Source organism: Rattus norvegicus, chromosome 2 (assembly GCF_021556685.1).
Source record: "Rattus norvegicus strain SHRSP/BbbUtx chromosome 2, alternate assembly SHRSP_T2T, whole genome shotgun sequence".
NCBI classification, from domain to species: domain Eukaryota; kingdom Metazoa; phylum Chordata; class Mammalia; order Rodentia; family Muridae; genus Rattus; species Rattus norvegicus.
Window position 1 is genome coordinate 155172171 of NC_141535.1, and position 18327 is coordinate 155190497.

Below are 18327 nucleotides of genomic sequence, written 5' to 3' on the forward strand. Positions count from 1 at the left end.
TCTCTCACTCCTCATGGTCTCAGAATAGTACCGTGAATTACTAAGCGACATGTTAATAGGATGTTTACCGCACCAGTCTAATGTCCCTCCCTGTGCCAGAGTCTCTCTGGACCATTCTGCTCCATTCCCGCAGTGAAAGGCCAGTAATAACCCATCCCCAAGTCAGAAGCTGTAGTGGGGAGCCCCTCTTGACCTTCACTCTTCTCTTTATTTAAAAATGTATTCTTTCTGTGTGTGCAGAAGCCAGAAGAGAATGTTGGATATCCTGGAGCGAGACGTACAGGGAATCATGAGCCGCGCTTGGTGGGTGCTGGGAACCAAACACTAGTACTGTAAGGGAGCAGCGAGGGCCCTTGCCACTGAGCCATCGATCTCTCCAGCCCCCTTTCCTTTTGTTAATGTCTTCCTTTTACTTCCCAACATCAATATGTATAAACAATTATGAATAGTGCATGGCAGAACGTAATCGAGCTCATTTGTATTTTAGGAGTTCAAAGAAAGGTGATCAAGAAAGGCTCATGGTGGAACTGAAATGTGAGCTTGTCCTTTAGAGAAGGCTGATATTTGACTAGCCAGCCAGGCGACAGGTAGCCAAGTCAGCATCATGGAAGCAGGCCAATGGAGACACAGACCCAAAAGAAATGGTGTGATACAGGTCAAAAGGGAAGACTCAAATATGCAAATACTTTATTTAATGAGATATGGCAGGGTGATGATGGTTTTATAGTGATTGAAGGTCTTAACCATGGAGGTCACCTAGCAGGCACTGCTGGAAATCCAAACCTGGACAATCGGTCGTTAGGCTCCACCTCCACAGCCTGAAATGTGTCTAATTCCCACCCTAAGTCACACTGGGGTTCTTACCTCAGTGTGTCTGTGGAAGTTTGGCCCCATAGTGTTCTGCTCATTTGCTTACATTTTCAAAAGTAGAGACATTTTCATTGTCTCTATGAGCTCACAGCCATAACTCTAGTTTTCCAACTAGTCTTTTGATTTTAAAAACCACATTCGAAAATGTGAGTACTGGGGGCGTATGGTGCAGAGGCAGAGGCCAGAGGACAGCCTGCGGGTCTTTCATTATAGCAGGCAGTCTCGGGGCTTCCCTGGGGTCCTCAGGTCTCCCTACCAGAGCTATCTCCCCGCCCCACACTACCCACTGATTTCCTTGTACCACTTCAGGTCCTCGCCCTTCCACTCTTTCCTCAGTGATCACTTAAACCTAAACTAGATTTATGGATTTCCCCCAATCTACTTAGTTTACAGGCATTTTCTTTTGCCTGCTGTTCAAACTCACCAGAACACACAGTGACAGATGGCTTTTCTCCCAGCGTTCCTTCCACTCGGTTCATCTCACACGTGACTCATAGATCATCTCAGAATTACAAGAAGGATGCATTCCTCATGTGAAAAAGGAGACAGTGACGCTATTTTCTATGTTCTGTGTGTAACCCATGTGTCTCATCACGTGCCTCAGTCTTCTCCAGAGAAATGCAGAGGCCAGGTTAGACCCTTTTGCAGGGATCTGTGGCAGAATGTGCTTTCCTGAAAGCCTGGTATGCCACCGTGTGGTTCCCACTATCCCGACGTGCCCCATCTCTCTGCTTGCCCTCCTCCTTGGCCACAAAGCAGATGTGCTTGTGGTTCACGGGTGTTTGGTTTTTTAGTACTGCTCATCTGCAGGAACAAAGCTTGAGCCCAGAGGCTGACCTCAGCAGATCACAGGAACACCCATCGGGCTGCCATAGCCCCTCTCTTTGATCTCTTCCTGGTGCCACAAATCCAGCAGCTGACTCACGGGGGAAGCAACAGAATTTTGCATTACCCTGCATTATTTATCTCGATAATTAACTTACTTTTAATAATTTTGACATTTTCAGACACATATGTAATACATTTTTATATTTGCCTTTTGTTCTCCCACTCCCACAGAATTCTCTTCTTCCTGCACCATGTGTGTGTGCGCATGTGCGTGTGTGTGTGTGTGCATGTGCATGAATGTGTGCATTTATGAGTGTGCATGAATGTGCATGAGTGAGTTCATTCATCAGTGTGTGTGTATGAGTGTCCGTGCATTCATCAGTGCATGTGTTTCTTAATGAGTTTAATTAATGTTGCCTACTGAGAGGGGTTATTTATGAAAGCCTGGGTAACTTTCCAGAATGAAATGTTTCCCACCCCCTCGCTCTAGCTGGTTTTGTAAACTTTGGGCAGACTTAACAGTTTCTACAAGTTTTTCAGAGATTTGGAAATGCTGGCAGAAACCTCTCCCCCATCCTTTTGTTTCTCACCTTCCCGTGGTGGCCTAATGTGTTTGGGATGGTGGTTTCCGGGGTCTTTATTCCAACACATGAGTTGTCAGCACTTAAATACCACCAAAATACCAAAGCATTCAAAATACTCCAGTGACGTACTCTCGATTCATTGAAATCGCTTCTGATCACATGCTCGGTGCCAAACAATGCGGTAAGCTCTTGGATTAGGGCAGTGAACGAGGCAGACTGAAGCTCAAGCATTCTGTATGTGCTCATAGATGAGAAAGCAAATAAGCAAACACACAATTTCAGAGACTGATAAGTGCTTTTGTATTAATTAGGGCTCCCAAGGGGAACAGCAGGAACAGAAAGGATATGTTTATAATTACTAAAGGAGGTTTATTTTATTGGCTTATATGATTAGAGGCAGAATGATCCCTCAGAGGCCATCTGCATGCTGGAGAGCTCCTCATCCCAACAAGCTGGGGACCTTAGAAGAACCACAATACAGTCCTGAGTTAAAGCTGAAGAGTTTGTTTGGCTGCTGGTGGTAGAGCATCAGCTGACCCATCGCTCAGGAAGAACACAGCTTGCATATATAAGCTAGTGTTGTTCTCCCTTAACTGCCATCCCATCAGCCTTCAGTCTATTGGATGATACCACCCACACGGATGGGGTGGGGCTTCCATCCCCTCCAGTATCGTAGCCAGGCCTACTGTCTCTGGAGACAGAGCCTCTCACCAGGATGTGCTTTACTAAACTCCTGGGCATCTTTCAATCCAATCAAATTGACACTCAAGACTAACTGTAACAGCTACACAGAAATACAGGTAGCATGAAAGATAGTGATGGGACCGTTTAGAGAAAAGCGTTTAAGAGCCTCTCAAAATGGGTGTGAAGGAAGGGAACCATAAGGTGCCTGGGGTAGCTAGTGTTTCAGGCCGGAATATTAAGTGTGAAGACCTGAGTTGAAGATGAAAGCCGGAGGAGGAAGATATGACATGTCAATAGGGGTCATTTTATATAGGACTGTTAGAGAAGAAGCCTGTACTCTGGTTGCTACAGGAAGCCACTAAAAAGCCTAACTAGCAGAGAACTATGATCCAACGTAAAAGATTGTGGTGGTTTGACTATGACTGGCCCATGGGAAGAAGCTCTATTAGGAGGTGTGGCCTTGTTGGAGCAGGCGTGTCCTTGTTGGAGTAGGCGTGTCATTGTTGGAGTGGGTGTGGCCTTGTTGGAGTAGGCGTGTCATTGTTGGAGTGGGTGTGGCCTTGTTGGAGTAGGTGTGGCCTTGTTGGAGTAGGTGTGGCCTTGTTGGAGTAGGTGTGGCCTTGTTGGAGTAGGTGTGGCCTTGTTGGAGTAGGTGTGGCCTTGTTGGAGTAGGTGTGGCCTTATTGAAGTAGGTGCATCAGTATAGGGAGTGAGCTTTGAGGTCCTATGTTCAAGCTCTTCCCAGTGCAGGAGACCCTCCTTCTGGCTGCCTGGGGAAAAGAGTCCTTTCCTGCTTGCCTTTGTATCAAGATGTAGAACTCTTAGCTCCTCTAGCACCATGTCCACCTGCACGATGCCTTCCTTTCTGCCATGTTGATAATGAATTAACCCTCGAAACTGTAAGGCAGCCCCGATTAAATGTTGTCTTTTATATGAGTTGCCTTGCTCATGGCGTCTCTTCACAGTAATGAAACCCTAACTAAGAGTATGTGTTCGTATTGTGTAGGTGTGTATATGTATGTGAGTGCATGTGAGAAGGCCAGGAGTTGAGGTCAGATATCGTCCTCCATTGATTCCTTCCTTATTTTTCTGAGATAGGTTCTCTCACTGAGCTTGAAGTTCACTGATTTGTTTGGAGTGGCTGGCCAGCAAGCATCCTCCTGTTTCCACGTTCTCAGAGGTGGAGTTACAAACAGCTTTTTTACCAGTGCTAGAAATCTGAATTAATTCCTTAAACTGGGGTAGTGAGCACTTACCTACTGATCCCTTTTCCTAGCCCCTGATGTAAGTTTTTTTTTTAAACTAAGAATACTATTTGCTATTTTTAAAGGATGTATTTATTTTTAGTTTATGTGTATGAGGGTTGCCTGTATGTGTGAAAGTATACCCAGTGTGTGCCGTGCCTACGAGGTCAGAAAAGGGTAGGGAATATGATCCACCGAAACTGGGATAACAGACAGTTGTGAGCAGCCTCGTGGATTCTGGGAACCAAACCTCAGGCCTCTGCTAGAGAACAGTGTTCTTAACCACTGAGTAATCTTTGCAGCCCCTCTTACTAATTTTTTTAAATGGAGATATAATTCACATTATATAATCTACCAACCTCATTTTTTTTGTTGTTGTTTTTATATATATTTTGTTGGATTTTGTTCTAGGGTTTTACCATGGTTGCAGTCACAAACACAAATTCCAGGACATTTCCATGAGAACCCTGGTCCCTGTTGACAGTCATTTCCCTACTTCCTTTGAGCCCCTGGCATACTCTAGTTGTTACCTGGTTGGGTGGATTTGCATGTCCTGAGTATTTCAGGAAAATGAAACATGAAGCCTGTTCCAGTTGTTTCTCTGTTCTGGGATAAACACAGACCAAAACCAACTTCAGGGAGGAAAGGATTTATTTGGCTTACAGTTTCCAGTCTGTCATCAAGGGAATCCGAGGCAAGAGCCTGGAGGCAGGGGCTGATGCAGAGACGTGGAGGAGCACTGCTTCTGGCTTGGTCTTCATGGCCTCCTCAGCCTGCTTCCTAATACAACTACCCGCTGAGGAGTGACATTGTTTCTGGTATGAGCCCTCCCACATCGACTGCTAATCAGGAAAAAGCCCCCTGTGTGGGTACCCTGAGGCCAGTCTGACACAGGCAACCCCTCAACTGAGGCTCCTTCTCCCTAGGTGTGTGTAGGTTTGAGTCAAGCCGACAAGACTAACTGGCACAACCCATTGAGTCCAGTCTCTTTCACTAAGCAGGAAGTTTAGGTTCACACACACGAGTGTTCTGCCTGTATGCCTGTCTGTGCACCACTTGCATGCCTACAGTGTTGATTCCCATTATGGAGTTTCAGACAGTTGTGAGTTTTGATGTTGGTGCTTGGAATCAAACTTGGTTTCTCTGGAAGAGCAGAGAATGCTCCTAACCATGCAGCTGTGGAACTGTGTCTGCAGCCCTGAGCATAACATTTTTAAGGCCCCCGTCTATGTCACAGCATGGAGCAATACTTTGTTCTCTTCAGGGCAGAGTAATATTTCATTGAGTGTGTGTGTGTGTGTGTGTGTGTGTGTGTATATATATATATATATATATATATATATATAATTTTATTTCTCCATTGATCAGCTTGTGAGAATTTGGGCTGTTTCACTCCTTGGCTATTGTGAATATGACCATGAACATTCTGATATGATCTTTGTTTCTCTTTGTAATTAGAGGTAATCAATAGATTACATATAGTAACTGTACATTTAACTTTTTTGAGCAACTGTTGGTCTCTTTCCCAAAATGGCTGCATCATTCTATATTCCCACAAACAACTGACTAAGATCCCAACATCCTGACTCACTATTTTCTGGTTGTGCGACGTGTAGCCATTCCAGTGGGTTTGAAAGAGCATGTCAGTGTCATTTGAGCTTACTGTCAGAGTTAGATTGAATCAATTTGACTCAAGCTGGAGTCATCCAGGAAAACGGAATCTCAGCTGAGGAGCTGCCTCCACTAGATTGGCCCGTAGCATGTCTGTGGAGTATTTTCTTGATTAATGATTGACGTTGGAGGGCCCAGCCCACTGTGGGCGGTGCCATCCCTAGGCAACTGGACCTGGGCTGTATTGGAAAGGTAGCGACAAGTCAGTAAGCAGTGTCTCCCATGGTCTCTGCTTTAGTTCCTGCCTTTATTTCCTGCCTTGGCTTCCTTTTGTGATTAACTGTAAGCAGCAAGCCAAGTAAATCTTTTCCTTCTCCAAGTTGCTTTTGGTCATGATGATTATCACAGCAATATAAAGAACACTTGCATTTCTCCAATGACTAACCATGCTATCATTTCCTATGCTCAGAGGTTATGGTACATCATTTCTAAAAAATTTCCACAGTCATTTGCCTGAATTAAAATTTGAAAAGAAATTGTCTTTTGCTATTGAGTTACAGAAGTTCTTGGCCCGTATCAGATATATTATTTTTAAAAATTAATTCTTTAAGAAAATAAACAAACAGGGTTTGATCTGTGCAATGTTGGCTGTCCTCAAACTCATTATAAAGACCAGGCTGGCCTTGAACTCTCACAGCTCTACTTACCACTGCTTCTGGAGTGCTGGGATTACCATCATGCACTCACTCTGCCCAATTTAAAAATAATTCTTATGGTTAATGAGCTGTTGTTTAAATTTCTTCAAAGAACTTCTGTAACTCAATGTTCTTTATCTTCCAAAAATTTCAAAACAAACAAACATAAAGATGAAAAATAATAAACAGAAAACAAAACAAAACAAAAGCACACAGAAAACATGCAGCACTTATTGGATTGGCCCATTACTTCTGAGCATAAGGTTTGTCCTAAAGTGTGGTCCGTACACCTAGTATCATTCCATTTGAGAAAACTGGTTTTCTCCTCTCCCAGCAGGCATTACCTGCAAATAGCTTCTTGGTTAGGGGTGGGCTTGTGCCCACTTCCTCTTCTCTGTGCTGGGGTTTTGAAGGGCTTGAGCCTGTGCAGGTTTCATGTGCATTGCAGTCTCTGTGAGGTCATGTGTGCATCAGCCCTGCTGTGTCTGGAAGATGCTGTTTCCTTGGAGTCACTCACCACCTCCGGTCTTACAATCTTTCCACCTCCTCTTCTACATAGATCCCTGAGCTTAATAAACATATCCACTTAGGACCGAGTGTTTCAAAGCCTCTCCCTCTCTGCACATGGTCCAGTTGTGGGTCTCTGTGTTAATTGCCATCTACTGCACAGAGAAATCTCTATGGTGAGGGCTGGGTGATGGACTGATATTTGCATATAGCAATGCCATTCAGAGCTGTCTTACTGCTATGATCATTTAACAGAATAACGGTATTAGGTTTCCCCCGCAGCCAATGGCCTACCTCATCCCAGGTTCTTGATCACGTTAGCATGTTGAGGATGGTTTCCATCTCAGGAAATGGACCTCAAGTCCAATAAAAATGTGTTTGGTCACTCCCATAACGTTTATGCCACCAGTATGCCTGCCGGTAGGTATGTTTTGCAGGAAGGTCACTATTGTAGGTCCAAGGGTTCACAGTTTGGTGTTATCGATGATTACTTGTCTCCTCTGGAAGCATGCATAGTACCTTCTAGAATCATGGACACTGATCTGTAGAAGTGAAGCTTCAAGGGGGTATCAGCTCAACTTCTCTAAGTTTGATCACATAATTGAATGCTGCCTTTATAGGGCCTTCCCATCAGGATTTGGAGGGTAACACTAATATTTAATAAATGGGGCCCCATGAAGCAAAAAAAAACCAAAATAAAAACAAACAAAACAAAATAAAAAGCCCCAAATACAAACAAACAGAACTTCTATATAGCAAAAGACGCTGTTATTCAAGATAAGCAGCAACCTACAGAATAGAAAAATATCTATTATACAATTATACATCTGACAGAGGATTAATATCTAGAACATGCAAAGAACTCAAAAAAATAAACATCAAGAAAAGAAATAACCCAAATGTAAAATGAGGCAGACAGCAGAACAGAGTTCTCAAAAGATGAAAGAAAAATGGCCGAAAAACACTTCAAATGTTCAACATCCCTAGCCTTCATGTATGCCCGTCCATCCAAATAACAAGAGAGCTTATGGAGCTAGCAAGAGACTGGCAGGAAGGAGGGGACCTTCCAAGGAAGGAGAAACAAAATGCAGTGTTCCAGAGATATAAAGAGGCAACTAGAATAGGATTACATGGGGTCACAGAGGAGAAAGGCCGGGTAAAGAAGGGAAGATGGACAGGGACAATTGGCACAAAAGGGCTCTTAAAAAGCCATGTGGAAACCTACTGCTGCTGAAGTGTATGTGTGTGTATATGTGTGTGTGTGTGTATGTGTGTGTGTGTGTGCGTGCGCATGTGTGTGTGCATGCGCATGTGTGTGTGCATGTGTGTGTGTATGTGTGTGTGTGTGTGTGTAAATGTATGTGTATATGAAAGGAATCTAAATGGAGTCACCATATGGTGAGATAGATAATGCACAAGTATACATCTTATGCCCTCAGGTAGACCCTCCAGTGCCAGGAATGGGTTACATCTGGCTGAATCATTGGTCACGAGGTTCCCTTAGTCATCATTCCAAGAATTACAGCTACTGTATTTACCAATGGTACAATGAATGACGTTTTCCCCTGAGTAGAGTTCTCCAAACAGAAGTGTTCAGGCTGCTGTGGGGAGTTGAGTGTCTCTGGCTCCTGCCTCACAGCTGCTGACAGAACCACAATTTCTTTTTTCTTTTTTCTTTTTTTTTTTTTTTTGTTCTTTTTTTTTTCGGAGCTGGGGACCGAACCCAGGGCCTTGCGCTTCCTAGGTAAGCGCTCTACCACTGAGCTAAATCCCCAGCCCAGAACCACAATTTCTGGCTCAGGCTCCTAAGAAGGTTTGCTTATGGGTTATTGATGAGGCCCGAGTTCAGTCAGTACCAGGGTGCTGGAAGAACGGTGTTCAAAAGAATAAAGGGAATTAGAGATTACAGATAAATTGAAAAACAAGGAGAAAGCAAACGAAGCTTCATGATGTATGCTTCAATCTTCTAACTTTGCAAGAAGATGGCCTTGCCTTGAATTCTATTATCTTTGAAAGAGAGTGAGATAGAGATGTCAGCCTCAATCCCACCACCAGATATGTACATACATGTTAGAGCAGGCTGGGATTCAGATTATCAATGCAGAGGCTGGACATTAGAAAACTTCCCTGGACTGGCTGGCATCACGGAGAGGTTAATCAAAGCTCCTTTCCTTAGTCCGACATCTTTCCATCTAGTACCATTTAATTATTGCCAGTGACTTGGATGAAACAAATCCTGGGCTCCATAAACATTCTGCTTTAGACAATGATATTTCTTTGTTGCTAGATGCAATAGGTTTGGTTCAAGTCTGTGATAATCTTTAGTGCACTGTAAAACCTTCAAACAAAAGAAAATGAGGTATTCATCATCCAAAAACCCTTCAGGACTTTGATCTGTGCTACTGAAGACAGGGGAGGCTGAGCCTACTTAGTTCTACCTACAGCCAAACCTTCACGGCTGAGACCAGGCAGAACAAGAAACCAAGATGGATAACACTTGGATCGACGTCAGCTTCTTTGAATTTCCAACCCCCAAGCACACAGGAATGAGATTTTTGGACTTTGATTCTGTTGACCTCTGAAATGTTTGGATCAATTTGAATACAGCTTTAATTTTTAACTTTAATTTCCTCCCAGGAAAACCCATTTAAGAAGGCAGCTAGCACTTAAATCTGGAGCTTTGTCTGTTGCTGGCATTTTTATGATTAGCGTATTTTTATTATTTCCATCTCAGTGCCAGTGTTTGATGAGCTACGCTGGATAATGAGGGAGGAGAGCGGGCCAGGGAAACAGAGCAGAAGTTCTAGTTTGGGACAAAGGTTTTAGAATTAATTTAATTAACACATTACTCTGACCCATTTTAGGGCCTTCTCCTTAATAAATGCTAGCCAGCAGTTTCCCAGAAGAGTCAGGCCTGGCTTCAAGGGAGAAGTTGTGTGAAGGTGGGATAAAGATTGTTGGGGGGGGCGAGTTTTAATCACGTCCCCTGAAGAGAAAAGCCATACCACTAGTTAATGGTCAGAGCTAATGGAGTACAAGAACGGATTGGACAAAGTCTTGACATCTTTTTCTTCACAGTCCCCTTTCAGAACGTGTCAGACAGATGGCAGAGAAGGCAGTACTGGGGAATGTCATCACGCTGCTCCCGCTCACCCTTCAGGTCTACCCACACACCACTACATGTCAAGAATATGTATTTGGCCCTATTCCTATGTTGTGAAGTATCGAAGGATACCGTTTGGCTCTGCTCAACACGGATGTCCACGGTGGTCCACGCTGTCGGGACCGAACAGAAGCCTGAAATATGTTGTTGCCTTCTTACCTTCAGGTAGAAGAATGGGGTGTGGATACCAGCTCTATTGTCAGGTAATGTGTTGTAACAGTAATATTTTATTCCTATTTATCTTTTTGTTTGTTTTCAGCTGGTTTTTAACTTGGAGTGGAGTCGTAAGGATTGTTGATTGGGCTTTCTAACTCTACTGTTTCTTCTTCATCGTCGTTGTCATCATCGTTGTCATCTCATGTAGGTCAGGCTGACCAAGAACTGCCTGTTTAGACAAGGCTAGCTTTGAACTCTTGATCCTCCCACATGTACGTGCTGAGATCACAAGCCTGGCTCCTCTCTTAGCTCTTGTAAGTGGAGCTGACAGGACTCCCTGCTTAAGTAGAGTGTGTAATTTGAAGGGAAAATGGCAAAGTAAAAGAGACTCCAAGCTTTGTCTTGAGTGAGTAGGAAAAGTGCTGCTGCTATCAGTCAGTGAGGCAGGAGCCCTGATTCTGAGGGGAGAGGTGCACCCTAGGTGAGAATGGCTGCCTTGGAGGAGCCTGTGCTCTGGAGAATGTTTGACTGGGGGTGGGATGGCCAGAGAGAGTCAGGCAGTGTCCACTGATAAGATGGATGTGAATAGAGTGCTATGCATAGGGAGGGGGTTGGCCACCAGGAGGTAGATTACTAAAAGTCCATGACCAGACGGATATGCTTAGGATGATATAGACGGTGAGTCAGAGGAGGTGTATGGTTTCCAGTGTATGGACTCGCCCATAGAAAGACCAATTCCATAAAAGTGCTCATTTTTCTAGATCCTGCCATCTTCAGTAAGACAGCTCTATCCTCAATGCAGGCATGCAGGTTTTCGGAAAGAGAAATGAAAAGACGAGTGTAGCGAGAGCCCAGGTCTCCTGATTGTGAGACAGCAGAGCAGGAGTTTGGGTTGAGGTGGCCTTGATTTTAGGCAGGAGAAGCTGAATGAGAGGTTGACAAACTTTTCCTATGAGGAACCAGCCCACAGGTCACTAAGGCAACAATGTAACTTAGCTTTGAACAGTTGCGCTCTGGGAAAACTTATGAAACAGGCAAAGGGCTGGATTTGGATCATAGGCCATAGCCATTGCGCCGACCTGTGGCAACTGTGTGTGGGTGACGCTGTCTTTTTTCAACCCTCCATGGAGTGCAATGGCTAGTTCTAAGGCTACTTAACAAAGCAGGCTAGGGTTGAGGGAAAGTGCTGTTAGCTGGTGTACAGGTCAGAGGGGCAGGAAGAATATGATTTACATGTAACAACCCATTGAGACCTGTCAGTAGAGATGAGCTCTCTGGGGCAAGGCGTCTGGAGTTTTCAGTGCTGTAGCAAAGCAGAGGAGGACATAAAAGAAAAAGAAAAGAAATTTGTCTAGGCCATGTCTTCTTGCTACATTAGCATTGAAGGTCCACGAAGGGAAAACTACTGTCAAAAGAATAGAGTCTGTCTCTGGAGAAAGATAAACCACTCCCCACCCCGAAAGAGTTAGTCCAGTTGGATCAGTCAATCATCAGGCCAAGGGTCACCCTCAGGAAGGCAGGCTCACCTTAAGCAATACTAAAAGCAATATTAAATAGAAAATGGTATTAAATAAAAAAGATAGGAGAGATAATTATCCCTTTAATGAGATAGCATTCTTTTCTTTCCCAGAATTCCTCTCTGCTCTAGCATGTAGCATGGTCCTTACAAGCCACCATGAGATTCTATTGAGTCTGCCTGATGTTCAGAGTCCTGCCTCAGAAAAGGTGTACTTTTTCCTTTTTCTTCTCTTCTGTCTTTAGTTGGGTGCTGGCCAGAGCATAAGCTTTCTTCTTCTCCTGGTGCTTCAGGCTTTATTCTGTCTTTCTGAAAGTTCTCTCCCTGCCCTGTGGCCTGGGTCTTGTCAGAAGCTGTGTGCACTACGTGGTTGATATCCAGGCCTAACACAAACTGATATTATGACTCTTTCTCTCTTAGGCTCCAATCTATGACTCTATAATAAAATCTCTAAAACACACTCTCTGTTCCACAAACTTTGCTTTTGGAATCTGTGAGACAAGCCACTGGCTTGGGTCATCTTTGGTGGCCACTGAGTTTCTGGGACCCTAGATGTTCAAGAAAGGCACCTGGACATTCCTATATCACGTCTGGCCAGGTACCTACCTTCACGATACAGACTTCCCATCTTCTCTTATTCAACAATAGGAGTAAGATTGAAGAAAGAGAACTTGTAATAGGGGCCGGTGGATTGCTAGTGCTCTGGACAGGGAAGCTGGACACAATAGATTGGAGGTGGAGTAACTGATTACTCAGGCAGACTAGGATAGAAGTAAAAGGTGGGACAAGAGGGAAGAGCTAGAGAATAGCCTACTGCTGAGGGGATGCCTAGGGGACTCCCTCAGTTCTCCTCAATGTGGCCTCCGCTCATAAATCCCTCAGAAATGGGGCAGTTTGATGGACAAGTCAATAGTGCATTTCTATCTGTTGTTGGGTCCACAGAGTTTGTAGTCTGTCTCTGGGAATAGTTTATTAAGAGTTTCTTAATGAGCCCAGAGAGACTCTGAGGTTAAGAGCACTTACCGCTTTCCTGAAGGGTTAGTTCTCAGCATCCATATGGTGGCTCATAGCCATCTGTTACTCTACTTCCAGGGATCGTAAACTCTCATTCGGCCTCCGTGGACACTAGGCACAGAGATGGTTCACACATACACCCAGGCAAACATGTGATATTTATCTTCCAAGTATAAAACCACAACATCAGGAAGGGCCATACGGCAGCTTTTGACCAGCCTTTCCCCTTTAGAAAGGTTCACCTTTCTTAATAATATGCCTGACAGATGGGGTTGGGGATTTAGCTCAGTGGTAGAGCACTTGCCTAGGAAGCGCAAGGCCCTGGGTTCGGTCCCCAGCTCCGAAATAAAAAAAAAAAAAAAAAAAGAAAAAAAAAAGAAAAAAAAATGCCTGACAGATGAGAATTCTTTCAATAATCAAATTAACTAATTTTTCTTTTCTTTCTTTTGGTTTTTCGAGACAGGGCTTCTCTGTGTTGGCCTGTCTGTCCTAGAATTCACTCTGTAGACCAGCCTGGCCTTGAATTCAGAGATCCACCCAAAGTGGATCCCAAGTGCTGGAATTGTAGGCGTGCACCTCCACTTCCAGACTCCAATTTCAGTATTTTTCATTCTGGAAGCTTACAAGAACTTTATATGCAGAAGGACTCTCTCCTACTTTACTCCTATTCTCTCATATTGAACTGTCCGTGCTATAGAGCAAACAAACCCAGCTGTTCTAAGAACTCCTTACAGCTATTTTGGTTTGCATGCAAATTTCCCACATAGACTCCTGTGTTTGAAAACTCAGTCGCCAGCAGGTGGTGCTGTTTTAGAAGCCTGGCGACTTTTAAGAGGTGGAGCCTCTCTAGTGGAAGAGGGCCACTGAGGACAGATCTTCAGATTTCATAGCCTGACTCTGCTTCCCTTCTGCTGCCTCCTGGATGCAGGCTCAACTTGACCAGCTACCTAAAACTCGAATTTCTATGCCTTCCCCATCATTGTGGGCTCTGTCCTTTCTTAAACTGTGACCCAAAGCAAACCCTCCTTTGCATAAGATGCTTTTGTCAGGTGTTTTGTAATAGCAATGCAAACACTGACACACAGTTTAGGCACCGTTGTTGTCTCTGTGTCTTGGTGAGCAACATCAATCCCAGTAAAGGGCCATCTTTGGTGCAGCATGAAAGCCATCACACCCCGATGCTGAACCGGAGGCAGCAGAATGAACATCTGAAAACATTCATGCTCTTTCAGGAGGTTTCTGGTCATTTACCAGGGCATTTGAACATCGAGGTTATGCTAATCACAGAACTGTGAGGATGGTTCTCTCCACCATTGTTGGCTTAGTCATGGGGATCATTCTCTGCAGACAGTGTAGTGTGGATTATAATGAGCAAATGCAAAATAACCTTGTCAACAGGCATTGCAAGTGAAAGAATTTTACACACTATAAAAGAAGGAGCAGAAAAAAAAAAACCCTTAATGTTGTCCAGGCCAAAGCAGGCACTTTAGGAGGAAAGGGGCCGTAAAAGCAAGCAGATACTGAAGGGTATGTTCAAATGTTACATTCGTATCTCCTGTAGTTTTATCAGAAACAATTTTGATAAATTCTATGTTTAAAATATATTTCTTTATTTGTGGGTAGCATGGGGAGGCAGGGTGGGTGCTGTTTTGTACCTGTGGAAATCAAAGGACAAGTGACACTGAGAGGTTGAACTCTGGAGAGGTTCTTGGGTGCTCATCCACTGAGCTGTCTCTCCGGCCCCAATTTCAACAAATTCTGCTATCAAAGTTTTCATACTTTTCTTTGCAGACAAACAACTCCACAATATTTTTTATTTATAATTTTTTGGAAATAAGTTTTTATATTGCATTTTTTGTTGAGGAGTTACTTTATAGCAAATAACATGTGGCATCATGAATTGTTTTTTAAGTGGGAGAACTAAAATGCATGACTTATTTTTTTTGCTTTGCTTTGAGAAATTTCGTGTGGCCTTCAACTTGCTTTTTAACTAAGGATGACCTTAAATTACTGACCCTCCTACCCCTACCTCCCCACAGTCGGGATTGCAGTCTGGACCACTTGCCTGTGACTTCTGTTGTTTAAAGATTTATTTTGTTTTTAAGTGTGTGTGTGTGTGTGTGTGTATGCACACATGTGCATACATGTGCACATATGTATGTATGTACATGTGAATGCAGGTGCTCTCAGAGTCAGAAGAGGGAGTCTGATCCTCTGGAGTTGGTACTCCACATTATTGTAAGCTATACAATATGGGTGCTGGAATCTGAACTCAGGCCCTCTGCCCACAGTGGGCAGGTCTTTCCATCTCACTTAACTTAATGCAGATAATTCTTTACAGGCATCTGAACATCTGTCTCCTAGACCCCAGAAAGTTGATGATTAAAGTTAAACAGCTTGCATCCTAGCACAGCTACTATTCTTATTTGTGTATGTTTTCTGTTTTCTAAGATAATGTTTTTGTTAATTCTTAGAGGATTTAAGTATAATGCACTTTGACCATTTGTGTATTTTCTTTTTGTCCCATTATCTGTGCAAAATTTTTACATAAAATTATATTAAAAGACATTTCCTAGTAAGTTATTAGAATATAACCATTTTCTCATGTTGTTGCAATTGAATTTCAGTATCTGGGCAGTGTTGTAACAGTTGGAATAGTTACTATGTAAGTGTTGTGACAGTTGGAATAGTTACTATGTAAGTGTTGTGACAGTTGGAATAGTTACTATGTAAGTGTTGTGACAGTTGGAATAGTTACTATGTAAGTGTTGTGACAGTTGGAATAGTTACTATGTAAGTGTTGTGACAGTTGGAATAGTTATTATGTAACAGTTGGAATAGTTACTATGTAAGTGTTGTGACAGTTAGAATAGTTACTATGTAAGTATTGTAACAGTTGGAATAGTTACTATGTAAGTGTTGTGACAGTTGGAATAGTTACTATGTAAGTGTTGTGACACTTGGAATAGTTACTATGTAAGTGTTGTGACAGTTGGAATAGTTACTATGTTACAGTTGGAATAGTTACTATGTAAGTGTTGTGACAGTTGGAATAGTTACTATGTAAGTGTTGTGACAGTTGGAATAGTTACTATGTAAGTGTTGTGACAGTTGGAATAGTTACTATGTAAGTGTTGTGACAGTTGGAATAGTTACTATGTAAGTGTTGTGACAGTTGGAATAGTTACTATGTAAGTGTTGTGACAGTTGGAATAGTTACTATGTAAGTGTTGTGACAGTTGGAATAGTTACTATGTAAGTGTTGTGACAGTTGGAATAGTTACTATGTAAGTATTGTGGTGGTAGTCAGTAGGTATAACCTCTCTGATTAGAAATGCAATTTTTACTTTCATTTATTTTGTAATTCACCCAACATTTTATTTTACCTTACTTTCCAGTTTTCCTCAGAATATATGGCTCTCTAGAAACACAAACCAACACTGAGTATAAACAGCTAAAAGAACATGAATATTTCATGAATATTTAAGGTGATCACTGTGTAAGAACCAAAAAATAATCGTCATACTCCACCCACAAACTGAAATGTGTTTTCCGGTCATGATATAAAACACAAGGTAAAATCTAATTTTGTCAACTAATATCAAAACAGAAAGAAAGAAAAAGGAGAAAAATGTTGAGAAACGTCTGTTATGAGCATCCTCCTATATCAATGAACTCCCCTAGGTTCTCTGTGAATGCAAACATGTGTAGCATCATCCCGCAAGGAAAATGCTCAAAATCTCATCACAATTCTTCCCCTTAAAATAGTAGTTTATTGGACTAAATTTTTATTCAAAGATATTAGAAAAACATTATATTAGGGAGTCACGGAGGGTGGTTAGAGTGATAGGTTGTCTCGTTTATAGACAAAGAAACTGAAACTCACGGGTTAAATAATGTGTTGAAAGCCACAGCATCATCAAGGAAGAGGCCCAGTTTCCCCACCAGGGTCCATCTGATTCAAGAGTCTAATTTTATCCACCGCAACCTGTTGTGTAGACTTCTCTGTGCTTCTAATATTGATTTTTTTCCTCTTACCATGACAACCGTATCTTATCTGAGATAATTTAGCAAACCCTGCTATTGCATGTTGGGTGTGGCCAACTAGTAAAACCCGGTAGGGAGTTGATCTCTCAAGTAATTACAACATTTTAATTAAATTGTTTGGATTTTTATGCAGAACTTTATTTTTAGGCTCTATTAGCGGAAAAACATCTCACTGAAATGTGACTGGCCAAGGAAAACTTACCATCATTTAGGGGATAGCTGTTCTCCACTTGTTTTGCTCCTTCCCATGCTCTCTCTAGACTGAGAGGCAAAAAGACTCTTCCCTCGGAATGCCTAACTGCTCCACTGAGTAAAAGCTTTCTTCTGGAAATCCTCAAATGGATCCCAAAGTAGTTTCTGTTTCTTTCAATAATATCCTATTTTAAGTCATGAGGTAGCTTACAAACTACAAGTACATTAGGCTTTCTAATACAAAAGCCTTTTATGATTATTAGCCAGCAAATTCTTTGAATGCCTAGCAGATGGGAGGCCAACATTTACAGAAGAGCAGAGTAGCGTGGAGATGCATTAGTTTAGTGAGCTGCTGTGGTTAATGTAATGTTTAACAGGTGAACCCATCCCATTTTTTTCTCTATGACCCTATAAATACAGAACAGGCCACTGCACATAAGCACCGTGACATACAGACACCTACACATTCACCATATTGCTCTAATAATAAATTAAAAATGTTTAAACTGAGACATGCAGGGTTCTTACATATTCTATAGCCTGCCTTGCTTCTATCTTGACTTGATCTTTTTTTATTATATATATTTTTTATTGGATATTTTTTCTTTACATTTCAAATGTTATTTTCTTTTCCTGTTTCCTGTCCATAAGCCCCCATCCCATCCCCCCTTCTTCTATGAGGCTGTTCCCCTCCACATCCACCCCGCTTCCCCCACAACATTCTCCTACACTGGGGGTCCAACCTTGGCAAGACCAAGGGCTTCTCCTTCCATTGGTGCCCAACAAGGCCAGTCTCTGCTACATATGCAGCTGGAGCCATGGGTCTGTCCATGTGTAAACTTTGGGTAGTGATTTAGTCCCTGGGAGCTCTGGTTAGTTGGCATTGTTGTTCTTACGGGGATGCAAGACCCTACAGCTCCTTCAGTCCTTTCTCTAGCTTCTCCAACAGGGACCCCATTCTCAGTTCAATGGTTTGCTGCTAGCATTCACCTCTGTATTTGTCAAGCTCTGGCAGAGCCACAGAGACACTATATCAGGCTCCTGTCAGCATGCACTTCTTGGCATCAGCAATATTATCTAGTTTTGGTGGCTGTGTGTATATGGGCTAGATCCCCAGGTGGGGCAGGCTCTGAATGGCCATTCCTTCAGTCTTGGCCCCAAACTTTGCCCCCATATCCCTTTCCTATGAATATGTTTGTTTCCCTTTTAAGAAGGA

General features: G+C 42.8%; 1 long non-coding RNA gene across 1 annotated transcript in view; it reads left to right on the forward strand.

The window, feature by feature from the left end:
• The window catches only part of Tox3l1 (TOX high mobility group box family member 3 like 1), a 32436-nt gene extending 21856 nt beyond the window's left edge, over positions 1-10580 (forward strand). The window contains 1 exon segment of the long non-coding RNA NR_131117.1: positions 10102-10580. This is a non-coding gene — a long non-coding RNA (TOX high mobility group box family member 3 like 1).
• The last annotated feature ends 7747 nt before the right edge of the window (positions 10581-18327 follow it).